The sequence below is a fragment of the Mastomys coucha genome, unplaced genomic scaffold (genome assembly GCF_008632895.1).
Source record: "Mastomys coucha isolate ucsf_1 unplaced genomic scaffold, UCSF_Mcou_1 pScaffold6, whole genome shotgun sequence".
NCBI classification, from domain to species: domain Eukaryota; kingdom Metazoa; phylum Chordata; class Mammalia; order Rodentia; family Muridae; genus Mastomys; species Mastomys coucha.
In genome coordinates, this window is record NW_022196912.1 from 114806139 (window position 1) to 114819807 (window position 13669).

Below are 13669 nucleotides of genomic sequence, written 5' to 3' on the forward strand. Positions count from 1 at the left end.
AAAAAGACCAAAATCATAGACCATAAATTTCTAGCCCCTATAAAAGCATATCTACTAAGCACATTATGGTATTTTGCATAGCCACATCCAAAGCCAAGGTGGGAAAACAAGTACTATACAGTTAAGAACCCAAGTTTGGCACTGGAAGTTCAGTACTAGGGAACTTTCCCAGTACAATTAAGGCCCAGTATGGTTAAATACCCAGTGCAAAGAAAAAAAGAAAAAGAACCCAAATTCTTCTTTTTCACAAGGTTATGAGATTTTTCAACCACTTGACAGGATACATTTTATATACAAAACTATATTAGATAATTTATATATTTAAATGATTTATTTAAAAAACAGTATTTTTACAGAAGCCTTTTTACAGATACTATATAAGAAATTTATTTCAGATTCCAGATTAACTATTTAACATCATTAGAGAAAAGATAAAAGGCACTTTAAATCTTAAAAAATTAACATTATAAACTATGTAGGAGAAAGTGGTGATTTTATTACCTTAGACTAGTGGCTCTCAACCTGTGGGTTTCAATCTCTTTGAGGTCAAAGGACCTTTTCACAGGGGTTGCCTAAGACCATCAGAAAACACTGTACACTATGATTCCTAACAGTAGCAAAATTATAATTATGAAGTAAAAAAAAAAAAGCAATTTATGGTTGGGGTCACCACAATGTGAGGAACTGTATTAATGGGTCACAGCATTAGGAAGGCTGAGGACTATTGCCTTAGATCTTAGTATTATGACAATACTAAAACCCGATCATTATGTAACTTTTCTACCTATACTTTTTTTTAAATTGAAGATCAATCTGATCCAAAATATTCACATTACTCATGGCTGACAGAGGTGGCATTCATCAATTGTCACTATCCTGTACTAAGTCATTCAGCAGATAAGCTTTCAAAGAAAGATAGGACTTGATCAGAGCCTTGAAAGTACAAATACATTTCTAGATTTCAGGGTTAATACTGCCTATTAATTGTCTAATCATCCATCCACCCTAAAAACAAACAGACAAATAGAGAACAAAGAAAGCAAATAAAATAATTCTGGGTCATGCCTTCAGTAGTAAGAGAGAATACCACAGCCTCCAAATTGTTTGTCATGGAAAAAACAGCCAAATTCCAGCAGAGTTCCCTTCCACAGGAAGTCTGGTGTGGAGACAGGGGAAAGACTTCTGCCAACACTGAGGATGAATAGAAGGTCACCAAGAACTTAGGCAAAGTGAGAACAACTATGCCCAGAAAAGAACAACAGCATACCCATACACTGAAAACAGGTCGGAGTTGGCAGAGTAAACACCAGCTAAGAAAGGGGGTGGGCCTTAGAGGAGCACAGTTTCTGACAGTAAATCAGATAGAGGAGTACATGTGCTTAGCTACACAGTAGTGAAGGGAAAGTGGAGAGAAAAAAATCAAGGGTCCAAAAGAAACAAAAGAGAAGTAAGAAGTAACAATGCCAGCAGCCTGCCAGTACCATCGACAAGGACATGATGGAAGGAAGCACTGTGGATCACCCCAAGTAGGGAGCAGAGAACTAGCACACCACCAAAAATGCAGGCAGCAGACATGAAAAAGACGGCAACAATGTCTATCGCAAAACGATAACATATTTCAGCTGATGAACTCTTCCTGAAAGAAACACATACACAGCTGAAGAAAACAGGAATATAGCACTCCAAACTAAACTTAAAATCTTCAATCAACCATTAGGATATGAAGAAAAAAAATCCCAAGGAAGAAATATAAAAACTAAGAATAGAAAGAAGCAAACAAACCAAAAAGAAACAAATAAAACAAGGGTTGACTGAACTCAGAAAAGAAACACAAGTATACAGACATGTTCCAGTAGATAGTAGGGGTGCACCCACAATGAAGCACAGGGAAAGGACGGAAGTAATTAGTTAGCCTTAAGCATGTGACTAACAGTTTAGATTGGTGAACTATAAACAACCATTCTAACCTACAGGCAACAGGACAAGACCACTGAGAATGTTGACCAAGCTAACTAAGGCCTATCGATTTATCTTCAAGGGTGAGGCAGAGGTTTAATCAAGAAAAAAAATGTTTTGTTTCAAATGACTCCAGCTCAGAACTCAAGCTGTACCACATAATTAAAGGTATGCATAATTATTTTCACCATTCTAAGCCCCTTCTGATCTGTAAGTGGATGGATGGATGGATGGATGGATGATAGGCAGACAAAACATACATACACAAATGACAACTGTACCTGTCTAAATTTTAAAAGGAACATCAGAACACTGTGTTGCTGGTAATTTAACTGGAAGAAGTAAAAGACCAAGGATGGTGAAACCAAAATGTTGCATAAGTCAATACAAGGATCCTGGCTGACACAGTCACTACTGTGGATATTGCAGCTTAATCTAGCTGGCACTCTGAAGAATGATTGGATACTGCAGCTTAACCTAGTTGGCACTCTCTGAGGAATGATTGAAATGTCATTCATTTCATGAATAGCAGCGTGTGGGCAAAGGTGAACAGAAACATTTCTCCAGTGGATTCTGCCCCTACTAGATAAAAGTTGTTTTAGAATTTGCATTAACTTCCTACACTACCCTCCGTTCTTTATTCCCTGCTGAGTGAGCACTGGGGCAATCCTAGAGCAGAAAAGATGCACAGGAGCATGCCTGAGACTAGGCACTGTTGGGCAAGACCAAGTCAAAGCCTGCAATAGAAGAGTGTGAGGATGATACAAGAGTCAGGGCTTAAGAGGTAACTAGCACAAAATCCTTTCCTGAACTTTGTTACTGAGTTTACAAGGGATCAGAGTTGCTAGTACATAATAGAAGCAAAGAAGTTACCCAGATCTCAAAGGATAGACTAATGTTTCTTGTCACTTCTATGATTACTGTAAAATGAACAAGGCTTGAAACAACCATAACCAACAAGAAAAAGCCAAATGAAGATTCATATTCCTCAAAGATGAAAGTCTGATTTACACTAATCAAGCAAGACTCAGTTTTCCACAACTTCTCAGCCATTCCCTGAATATCTGTAAGTGTATATCCCAAATGCCACTCCAGTCTGTTATAATAGTTATATTCACCTTGTTATAAATGGTAAGCATTATACAATTTTCTTGTCTCTGCCACTGAAGAATACTATCATTTCTATGAATATTACTGAATCCTATGAAAATCCAATTCCAGAATAGTATCTTTTAGTAATTCCTGACTGTCTGCTTCATCAGGAACTTCTTTATTACCTGTGTGAGCCTTCTTCTTTGGGCCCCCCTATGAACGCAGCCAGAGAGTGTATTCTCCTGCCATTACAATTTTCTCTCTCCTATGAGACTTCTGACCATACTGTGCCAAAAACTCAGGTTCACACTTTAAGAGATCATCCAGCAGTATATTAAAACAAAGCGACTAAGCTACTTAATTGTGAGTTTTATTAATAGACTTAAGGTTAATATGTTCTCCTTTATTCAGCCTATTTCCTTTCTACCTTGCCATACATACCTGCTTCATTCACTACCTCCCAGATCCACTTCCCCCACATAATCCTTCTATTCTCTTGCCATATATATGACCAGGACCTGGAACAGCGTTATCTATTTTCTCCCATGAAAAAAACACGACCACCTGTTGAGCTATGTTGAGACTTATGTCTAGTTACTCTACTAGAGGAAATGATGAAAGTATGAGGCAAATCTTAAGAACAAAAACGTGTGAGGCATTCCGTTCAACAGCATCTTTGCATGGCCTCCCAAGAACCATGGTCTTTCCATATTAAGTCCCTGACTTTGGTCTTGAACATTAAAAAGAAAAAAAGTATGACTATTGTAAATGATACATAGTAAAAGACTTAAATAGGAGCCTGGCAGTGGTGGCACATGCCAGCACTTGGGAGGCAGAGGCAGGCAAATTTCTGAGTTTGAGGCCAGCCTGGTCTACAGAGTGAGTTCCAGGACAGCCAGGACTACACAGAGAAACCCTGCCTCAAAAAACAAAAACAAAACAAACAAACAAACAAAAGACTTAAATAGGGTTTGTGCCTGACCTTAGTGTGGGAGTTAGTCTCTGAAAACTACTCCATTTCTGAAGCTAAGGTTAAGGACAGCAGGGTAGATAGTTAGAAAAGGAAGTCAGCTATGAAGAGGTAAGAGCAAGGATAAACCAGAATCCAGAGAACAAGCGGGATCCCACAGGACACACAGAAGTATCTGCAGGGATCTTCAGAGCTCTAACCTGAAGGATACTAATGACCTGCAGAGAAGTTAGGCACGCTAGATTCCCAGAAGCTGATGGAGGTAATCTAACAGAGCTGGGGAACTGCGGGCCTGGCTGATGCCTCCTGCCAACAATGCTGATACAGCAGATTAGCTAGAAATAATACGTGGGGGCTAGAACATCATTTCATACCATCAGTGAAAGGAATTCAGCTAGCTGTTGTTTCATTTCTGTCCCTTTGTCTGTCTCACCCAAAATATTTATTGTGATCAGTGTTAGCCCAAAATCCAGAAGGAAGTTCTGAGGAACAATTTCAGTTAAGCCCAATGGCAATACAAACTTAACACAATAAGGGTACAAAGTTCTGTTACTCTTATGATTAAATCCTGGGGCCAATATTAAACCATAATTTGTTCATGATCATATGCTTTGAGGGTCTTTCCAAAGGCTTCCATGAAAATCCTCTTTTTTGATAACAAAATTTCAAAAGCTAAGCCAGTCAACTCAGAGGTCTTAATATTACCACTGTCCCCGAATACTCAAATCCTAGGGCTATCACAAGTCCACATCTTCCCCTTCTACTCCCTGCTAGTCTTGGAGGGTCTCACATATGCTGATCAGCACCCACAGCTACAAACAATGGGATCTTTGTTATGGTTTCTTGTGAATAACACTAGGCCTTAGAATAAGAATCAATGTCTTGAGCTGAGAGTGCAACACCTCTGCAATACCCCATTTGAGGGTATACTTTTTAAGCTACTTTATAAACCAATCCTATATCCGATAGAGGACTAATATCCAATATATACACAGAACTCAAGAAGTTAGACTCCAGAGAACCAAATAACCCTATTAAAAATGGGGTACAGAGCTAAACAAATAATTCTCAACTGAGGAATATCAAATGGTCAAGAAGCACCTAAAGAAATGTCCAGCATCCTTAGTCATCAGGAAAATTAATGCAAATCAAAACAACCCTGAGATTCTACCTCACGCCAGTCAGAATGGCTAAGCTCAAAAGCTCAAGTGACAGCAGATGCTGGCAAGGATGTGAAAAAGAGGAACACTCCTCCATTGTTGGTGCAATTGCAAACTGGAACAAAACACTCTAGAAATCAGTCTGGCGGTTCCTCAGAAAATTAGACATAGAACTACCTGAGGACCCAGCTATACCACTCCTGGGCATATACTCAAAAGATGTTCTAACATACAACAAGGACACATGCTTCACTATGTTCATAGCAGCCTTATTTATAATAGCCAGAAGCTGAAAAGAACCCAGATGTCCTTCAACAGAAGAACAGATATAGAAAACGTGGTACATTTACACAATGGACTACTACTCAGATATTATAAACAATGACTTCATGAAATTCTTAGGCAAATGGATGGAACTAGAAAATAATCATACTGAGTGAGGTAACCCAGTCACAAATGAACACACATGATATGCACTTACTGATAAGTGAATATTAGCCCAAAAGCTCTGAATACCAAGATACAATGCACGGGCCACATGAAGCTCAAGAAAAAGGGAGACCAAAGTGTGGATGCTTCAGTCCTTCTTAGAAGGGGGAACAAAATACTCAGGGGAGGAAATACGGAGAAAAAGTGTGGAGCAGAGACTGAAGAAAAGGCCATCCAGAGACTGTCCACCTGGGGATCCATCCCATATACAGACACCAAACCCAGACACTACTGCAGATGCCAACAAGTGCTTGCTGACAGAAGTCTGATATAGCTGTCTCCTGAGAGGCTCTGCCAAAGCCTGACAAATACAGAGGCAGATGCTTGCAGCCAACCATTGGACTAATCATGGGGTCCTCAATGGAGAAGTTAGAGAAAGGACTGAAGGAGCTGAACCCATAGGAAGAACAACAATATCAACTAAACAGACCCCCCAGAACTTCCAAGGACTAAACCACCAACCAAAGAGTACACATGGAGTGACCCGTGACTCCAGCTGCATATGTAGCAGAGGATGGCCTTATCTGGCATCAATGGGAGGTGAAGCTTTTGGTCCTGTGAAGGCTTGATGCCTCAGTGTAGGGGAATGCCACAGTGGGGAGGTGGAAGTCAGTGGGTAGGTGGAGGAACAGGGGGAGGGGAGATAGGATAGGGGGGTTCCAGAGGGGAAACCAGGAAATGGGATAACATTTGAAATGTAAAAAAATATATATATCCAATAAAATAAATAACAAACAAACAAATGAACACTTGCATGTATATCTTGTATCCATGGATTCAGGGAAATGGGGTGGGGGCTGGTAGCTAGGCCTGATCCTGGAGGTCAGGTGGAGTAGCAGCAGACTAATGGTGACACAGAACTATTTATGACAGCTATACTTGGACTCCAAAGTGAGACAAACAGATGGGAAGACTGTGCACCAAGAGGTATGAGATACAATATCTATTAAACAGATATGACACTACCACCCTCAAGTGTCTGCAGTGACCTGTGACCTCCACATACACACACACGAGGAGGGAGGGTATATTGTTAGCTGTGATTGTTAAGACTCAGACTAAGACTGTGCTATCCCAACAGTGAGCAAGAAATAAATAAAAGGGAAACTTCAGTTACAACTGACACAACAGAGAGAGTAAACTGGTCAACCTAACGCATCTAGAGAGAAATCTAATGTTTCTAGCTAGAGTCTTGGCAAGACGGGGATAGCAATGTCACAAAATAAAACATTACAAGGCTGGAAAGAAGAAGCAGTGCTTAGCTTGAGTAACTATGGTGTCTGTGGACAATTTGAATGTTTTATGTGCAGTAGGCTAATGGAAGTGAATGATGAGGAACACAGGAAGAGATCTAAACCAGAAACAGAGACCTAGTTAATGGTTCAAGCAATGATAACATTTTATTTTGCAGTAAAAGTGGGTACAAGAAAAGAGGGTTCAATCAGAGAGAGAATCAGAAACACCCAAGGAAGGAGATAGTGCAAGCCAGTGGGAGAAAGAACTAGGCAAAGAGCATTGTGTTGTTAAACAAGGAGAACAGGTGTTCCAAAGAAGTGACACTAGATTCAAACTGAAACATCCCATCAGACCAGCAAAGTAGGGACATGTTAAGTAATCTTGGAGCAGTTGAGATGGAGGCCGGATACAAAGCACATCAGAGTCTAGAGAGAGAAAACATAAAAACTAGTGCAATTAAAAGTCCATGCAAAGCCCCGTGCAAAGAAGACTTTGCAGTAACTAGTGAACTTGGAACTTCTTTGCAGTAACTAGTAAACTTGGAATGGCTGACAGTTAGCTGGCTGGCTCACATGATAAGAAGACACAAATATGTTTATGGGAAGGGAAACAGGGAAGGGGAATTAACTCTTAATTAGCCAATTTTTAGTAGATGTAGAACACAATCTGATTTGATCCTATTTAATATGCTTAAAATCTGCTTTTAATATACCAACTAGAAAATGTATATTTTATGATCTCATTTTCTGGGGCCAACCAAGTAAGATAATAAAATATCTTCTCCCATAAAACCTTATCCTTGATTATTCAGTATTACAAAACATTAACATTCTTGGGTTAAATTTAATTTAATTTCAGTCCGAAGGTGACAATTGTATGCAGTGAGAAAAAAAGTCTGCTGCTGCTATTTGAAGGGTTTGTTTTCCCCCTTTTCTGTCATGGGAGAAAATATTTATGAAGTAACTTATCAGCTACGCTACAGTTAGGAAGTGCCCAGCATAGTTCTAACAGCACACATTAACTGAATACTAAAGCCTTGACTCCTATCTTCAAAGTCCAAGTAGTGAAATTTTAGTAAATGCACAAGAGCTTGAAAACTCTGCGAAGAGTTTTCGGGTTCTCTTCAACTGCCAGGTGGTACACCGTTCTCAGGCTGTTTCGAGTTGTGGTTGGGCCTCAAACCATGTCTCTGGAGAGACTGGCAGCAGAACAAAGTTGTATTTAATATCTGTACTCTTTAAAACAATGCTGCCCACTTTATTGATGTGATCACACACCTTGAAGTCATACTGTGCTCTGGGTGTAGAAGACAGCAGTGTATTATCACTTATCCCAGTGATTCTAGAATTACATGACGAAACTTATGCAAAACTTATGCAAAAACTGAGTCAAAAACAAAACAGTAACTGTCTTTTCCCTCAATACATGTACCAAAATAAGTATAATTTAAAACTAAACTAAACTAAACTCAAACCACTTCAAAGAGAAGAAACAGAAAATTAAGCTTACTAAGAATCTGGCATGAGCTAGATAGAGACTATGTTCAGTTCTCTGACCAAAAGCACAGAAACGCCTGATTGGCTGGGCCTGAAAATGTCTTCAGTAAGTAGTTCTGCAACACGCTACAAGTTTTTCTGTATAGCCTGCAAGAAAAAAATACTTGTAGGATGTTTTTCTGTATCTTAGAATTTTTTCCAAAGATCAGAATAACATTTTTTAAAAACAATGAAGCTATTTATCTTGAATAGAGAATTGCCTTTTCTTTACAGTTCACAGAGGGACAAAACAATCATGCCCTCAAAACTTCCATATCTTCCTGTCACCAAATCTACAAATGCACCTGTATCCTTTCCTCATTCCTTTTATAACAAAAGCCATTTTCTTATCAGACAACAACCTGCCCTGCAGCCCCCAGGTAAACTAAATGCCCCCCTTCTCAGGGTTCTTGATACCATCACTTATGGTCTAATACAATTTTAGTCTGTGATACATGGATGTTTCAGCATGATCTAGCATCAGTCATCTTAAAACAAGGAAGCAGGAAATAACCCTCCTTGAAGTCCCTATTTCAATCCCCTCCAGAATGAAGTCTCTCAAAAGTTACCTCTCTTGCAATTCACCCTTCAAACACTCCAATCTGATTTTGCCCCACTCAACTCCCACCAGACTGCCCTTAACACAGCTACTCTATGGTCAATGGAGCTGACAACCTCACATCCACACTCCTGTCCTCTTTAGTAGCCAACCACATCCAGAACCACAAAGTTTGTTCTTCCTCTGTTTTCTGTCTTAGCAACTCATTTTCTTGATAAGTCTTCACATTCTTTTTTAGCTCTTCAGTACTTAGTTCTGAACCTTCTTTCTATAGCATCTCCAAAAGAAAACTTCCCTACGTACTTGGCTTTAGGGGTATTTCTATTTCTGTGACACCAGGATTCTTATTTGAGCCCAAACCTATTTGGGTTTAACTGATTCTTTTACTTACTTCCCAGGTAACATTGAGCAAATCATCTGTTGAAGATTCAGTTTCCCAATTTGCTAAAGTAGAATAACAGGACTAGCCTCACAATGTTATTGCCTGAGTTAAATGCCTTAAAGTACATACTGTAACACATAAGGTCTCATCATCCATAATTACTACCACCACATATATCCATCATAATATGTCAAAAGCTCCTAAAACTTACGGTAGTCTGTTAAACTGGGTCCTATATTTTCTGCAGAGGTATATATTCATCTCTCCTAGTTCACCATCTAGAAATCCTAAAATGACCCCAGTCACTCTACTCTTCATATTCTCTCCTCCCAGAGTATATTTATCACTTTGTAAAAAAGGGACTCTACAGATATGAGGCACCAAATTAATTGACTTTATAAATGGGAAAATAACCCAGGTAGAGCTAGACTAATCATACGAGCCACTTTAAATCTGGGCCTATAGGTCAGAGGAGACCCAAAGTCAAAGTGACTGAAGAAATTAACATGCTTTTGCTCGCTTAAAGAAGGAGGGGGCACTGGAAAAGGAATGTATACTATCTAGATTCTAGAAGCTTACAGTGATTCCTAATTGATGGCCAACAAAGAAATTGGAACGTCAGGCTGACAACTACAGGCCATGAATTCTAGAAAGAAAAAGCTTGAACTTAGAAGTATGTTTTTACACAGAACCTCAAACAACAATCAAGTCTGACTAACCCCTAGGTCCCCATTTTATGATACCCTAAGCAGAGAACCCACTCAGGTCATGAAGAACAAGAGCAACCCAAATGTGAGTTATGATAGCAAATTGAAATTAATACACTACTTCAATGAATAGTATCTTCAAACACATTTGTTCTTGCCAAAGAGCTCATGTCGATAATACCATGTTCTATTTATTCTACCTCCTAGATACTTCTCAAATATACTCACAATTCTCAATATTAATTATCACTTAATCTTAACCTTTATATTCCATCTAAATTTCTGCAATAGAGTCCTAGATAGCCTTCTCACATCCCCTTGAAAGCAGTGGGAATCATCTTTTATAACACAAATTAATTTAATCAGTTCCCAACTGGTTTCATGTTTACACACAATGCCTAAATAGTTTACCCACAACCTACTAAATCTTACATTGAATGGCCCTTGCTACCATTCCAGTTCAATTTCCTGTAGCTTTCTTAGATATGACAGTCTAGTCAGAAGCTTTTTCTTCAGAAACTCAAGCATACAAAACCATTTCTGACTTTTGAACCATCTGTGTTGCTCCTTTGGCAGAAATGCTTTGTTCGCCATCCTTCACCCCATCCCCGATAGCCAGAGGTATCGCTGCTTGGCATCCACAGACTTCCATCATCCATCGTACAATGTTGTTACCATTAGACAAAACCTTGAACGTATTTATGAATACTGCAATCCCAATGCTACTTATATGATCGGATATACAGGGTCTCTGTGTCAAGTGTTACACAGTGATGGTAGAAGCCATTTCTTATATGATCTACTTATACGATCGGATATACAGGGTCTCTATGTCAAGTATTAGACAGTGATAGCAGAAGCCATTTCTAACTGTTTTCTACTAAAAATTCAATAATCCTCAAAGGGATGAAAGAAAACTGCCACTGCTTTGCTCAATTTATAATGAAAAACTTAGGTTGAAATTTTGAGTTTTATATGTAGGAGGCCAATTACACATGTTCTATCTTAACCCTAACTATGATGTTTACTTACAAATAAATGGTGTGAGAGTATAAAGGAAAAACAAGTTAAGACCATGGGAGTTGTTTAGTGCAGGTACACTGCTGAAACTCCATACATCTGAACAGCAGTGACACTCACTTTACAATGTCTTTTGATTAATTCTTCCATTAAGAAAAACACATAAGCCCAGATTAGATTACTATATGGTTAGAGGACACAGTCTTCAACTGACTGAATCCTTCAGTTACTGATACAATTTTCCATTTATGTAGTAAAGTATCTGATATAAGAAGAGCCTTGTGTACAGTCTCATATTTCCTGCCTCCAGAAGGCCTTTGAGTATGCCTTATTTTACTGATTTATCATTTTGTATCTGACCAAAAATAAAAGTTCTACTAATTAATCAGAGAATTCACTTTTTTCCCCTTAGGATAAAGTAAAAAAAAAAAAAAACAGAATGACAAAGATTTTACTTAGGCAAAACACTAGGAAGTCAACTGTCTTCCCACATTTTCCATGTTATTTGTGCTATGTATATATGTATTTAAATATACAGGTACTTAGTTATATATGCTAATCCACACTTTGGTATAGAAAGTATAAAGGGAATATTATTAGGATTAAGTAAAGAAAAGGAAGAAAAAACAAGAGAAGCAAGTGCAATTGGCTCACGGGGAAACTAGGGCTGCCATCACACTGTCAGATGAGGGTGCCGCCCCCCCCACCCCCCCCACCCCACCCCACCCCCCCCCGTACAAGTCTTGTCAGGAGCCCTGGTGCATGCCTGTAATCCTGTCTTTGGGAAACTAAAGCAGAAGGCTCACTATAAGTCAAGGCTAGCCTGGGTTATACAGTAAGACCCTTTACAAAAAAAAAATCTACTCAAGCCCCAACTCAGAACCTTCCTTGGAAAAACAGAGTAGCCGGTTCACAGCTTTAGGGTGAGAGCAGAAAGGAATGACACATCTTGAGGCCCCAGAAAGGACAACAAGCTACCTCTACAAAGAATGGCACTATTATTATTTTCAACATAAATGGTTTAATTTACTGTTCCATGTTCTGTTATCATAGCCCTTGGACAAAATTGTCTCTTGGCGCAAACTGAGCTGCTGGTTCAACCCACCTTCAGGAAAACGTTCTGGTTTCATACTGCTGCTGGGAAGATTAATTTGATGGCTTGTTAACAATATGAATCTCTTTTCTTACTGTTCTGGAAATCAGAAGTCTGAAACTGAGGTAAAAATCAAAGAGACCACAGAGCTGTGTTCCTCTGAGACATCTGAGTGAAAACTCAGTCACCCATCAAGGCACAATAGGTACTGACCCTCCCAGCTATTGGCATCACCCAGTTCTGCTTCCACCCTCAAGGCACCTCTGACTCTGGCTCTACCTACCAGTGTGATTAGATAAACCAGGATAATCTCTTAACTAGGATGGTTAATCACATGTGCAAGTTGATTTTGCCATGTCTTACGTAGCATTCTCCCAGGAATCCTGGGATTAGAATGTGGGTATCTTTAGGAAGAGGAAGTCATTATTCAGCCTACCACACAAGATTTCTTCATGAGCTAAGGAGAAGTTTGAATTAGTAACATGTTTGGTCCTCGAAACACATATAAGAAAAAAAATCTGGGCCTCATAATTGGAATACACACTACTTTATATTCCAAATAATTCAGTATAAAATATTATTTACATTATTTTCAGGTTAGGAACATATAGATTATAAATTGCCCATACTTGTAAGTCAGAAACAGGCAGATCCCTAGACTCACTAACCAGCTAGCATAAGCCTACTTGGCAAGTCTCAAAAAAAAGTAGATGGTTCCTGAGTTTGTTCACTATCCTTCACAGGCATGCACACGTGTGTATGTACACCTGCACACTTGCAAACATATACATTTGGATGTGTACCTAAACACTTATTCAGAGTACCTAAATTATAAAGATTGTTTTTTTGGTTTTTTTTTTTTTTCGAGACAGGGTTTCTCTGTATAGCCCCAGCTGTCCTGGAATTCACTCTGTAGACTAGGCTGGCCTCGAACTCAGAAATACGCCTGGCTCTGCCTCCCAAGTGCTGGGATTAAAGATGTGCACCACCACCACCTGGCTTATGCTAAAAGTCTATACAACAGTGTAAGTCACAAATGGAAACCATATCAGAAAATATTTTTAAATAAAAGAGCTAATGATGAAATTCTTTTAAGAACCAAGTTTACTTTCTCTAGTCCAAGTAATTTGACACTCAAAGTACTATTTATATAACTTTTCAGAGAACAAGAACATGTAGAATTTTTTAAGAGGCCACTGAGACAAAACTTGAATGCGATAAGATAAAACACCAAGTACTATACTAACAACTGGGAATTGGAAGGCTAGAGAGATGGCTTTGTGGGTAAAATGCTTGCAGTGGGACCTGTGTTCAGATTCTTAACACCCACAGACAACCTGGGCATGGTGGTATTGTAATCCACCATCCAGCACTACAGTGGCATAAGCAAGGGGATCTCTGTGAATTCAAGGCCAACGTGGTCTACACTGCAAGTTCCAGGACTATGACCAAGGCTATGACCCTGTCTCA

General features: G+C 39.1%; 1 protein-coding gene and 2 long non-coding RNA genes across 3 annotated transcripts in view; 2 read left to right on the forward strand and 1 right to left on the reverse strand.

The window, feature by feature from the left end:
• Positions 1-13669, reverse strand: part of Rps6ka5 (ribosomal protein S6 kinase A5) — a 202030-nt gene that overhangs the window by 179788 nt on the left and 8573 nt on the right. The gene's annotated exons all lie outside the window — the stretch shown is intronic.
• The window catches only part of LOC116080011, a 76793-nt gene that overhangs the window by 57118 nt on the left and 6006 nt on the right, over positions 1-13669 (forward strand). The window contains exon 2 of the long non-coding RNA XR_004114280.1: positions 1974-2124. This is a non-coding gene — a long non-coding RNA (uncharacterized LOC116080011). The remainder of the gene's footprint in view (positions 1-1973; positions 2125-13669) is intronic.
• The window catches only part of LOC116080010, a 9108-nt gene continuing 5447 nt past the window's right edge, over positions 10009-13669 (forward strand). Inside the window, exons 1-2 of the long non-coding RNA XR_004114279.1 lie at positions 10009-10171; positions 12160-12324. This is a non-coding gene — a long non-coding RNA (uncharacterized LOC116080010). The remainder of the gene's footprint in view (positions 10172-12159; positions 12325-13669) is intronic.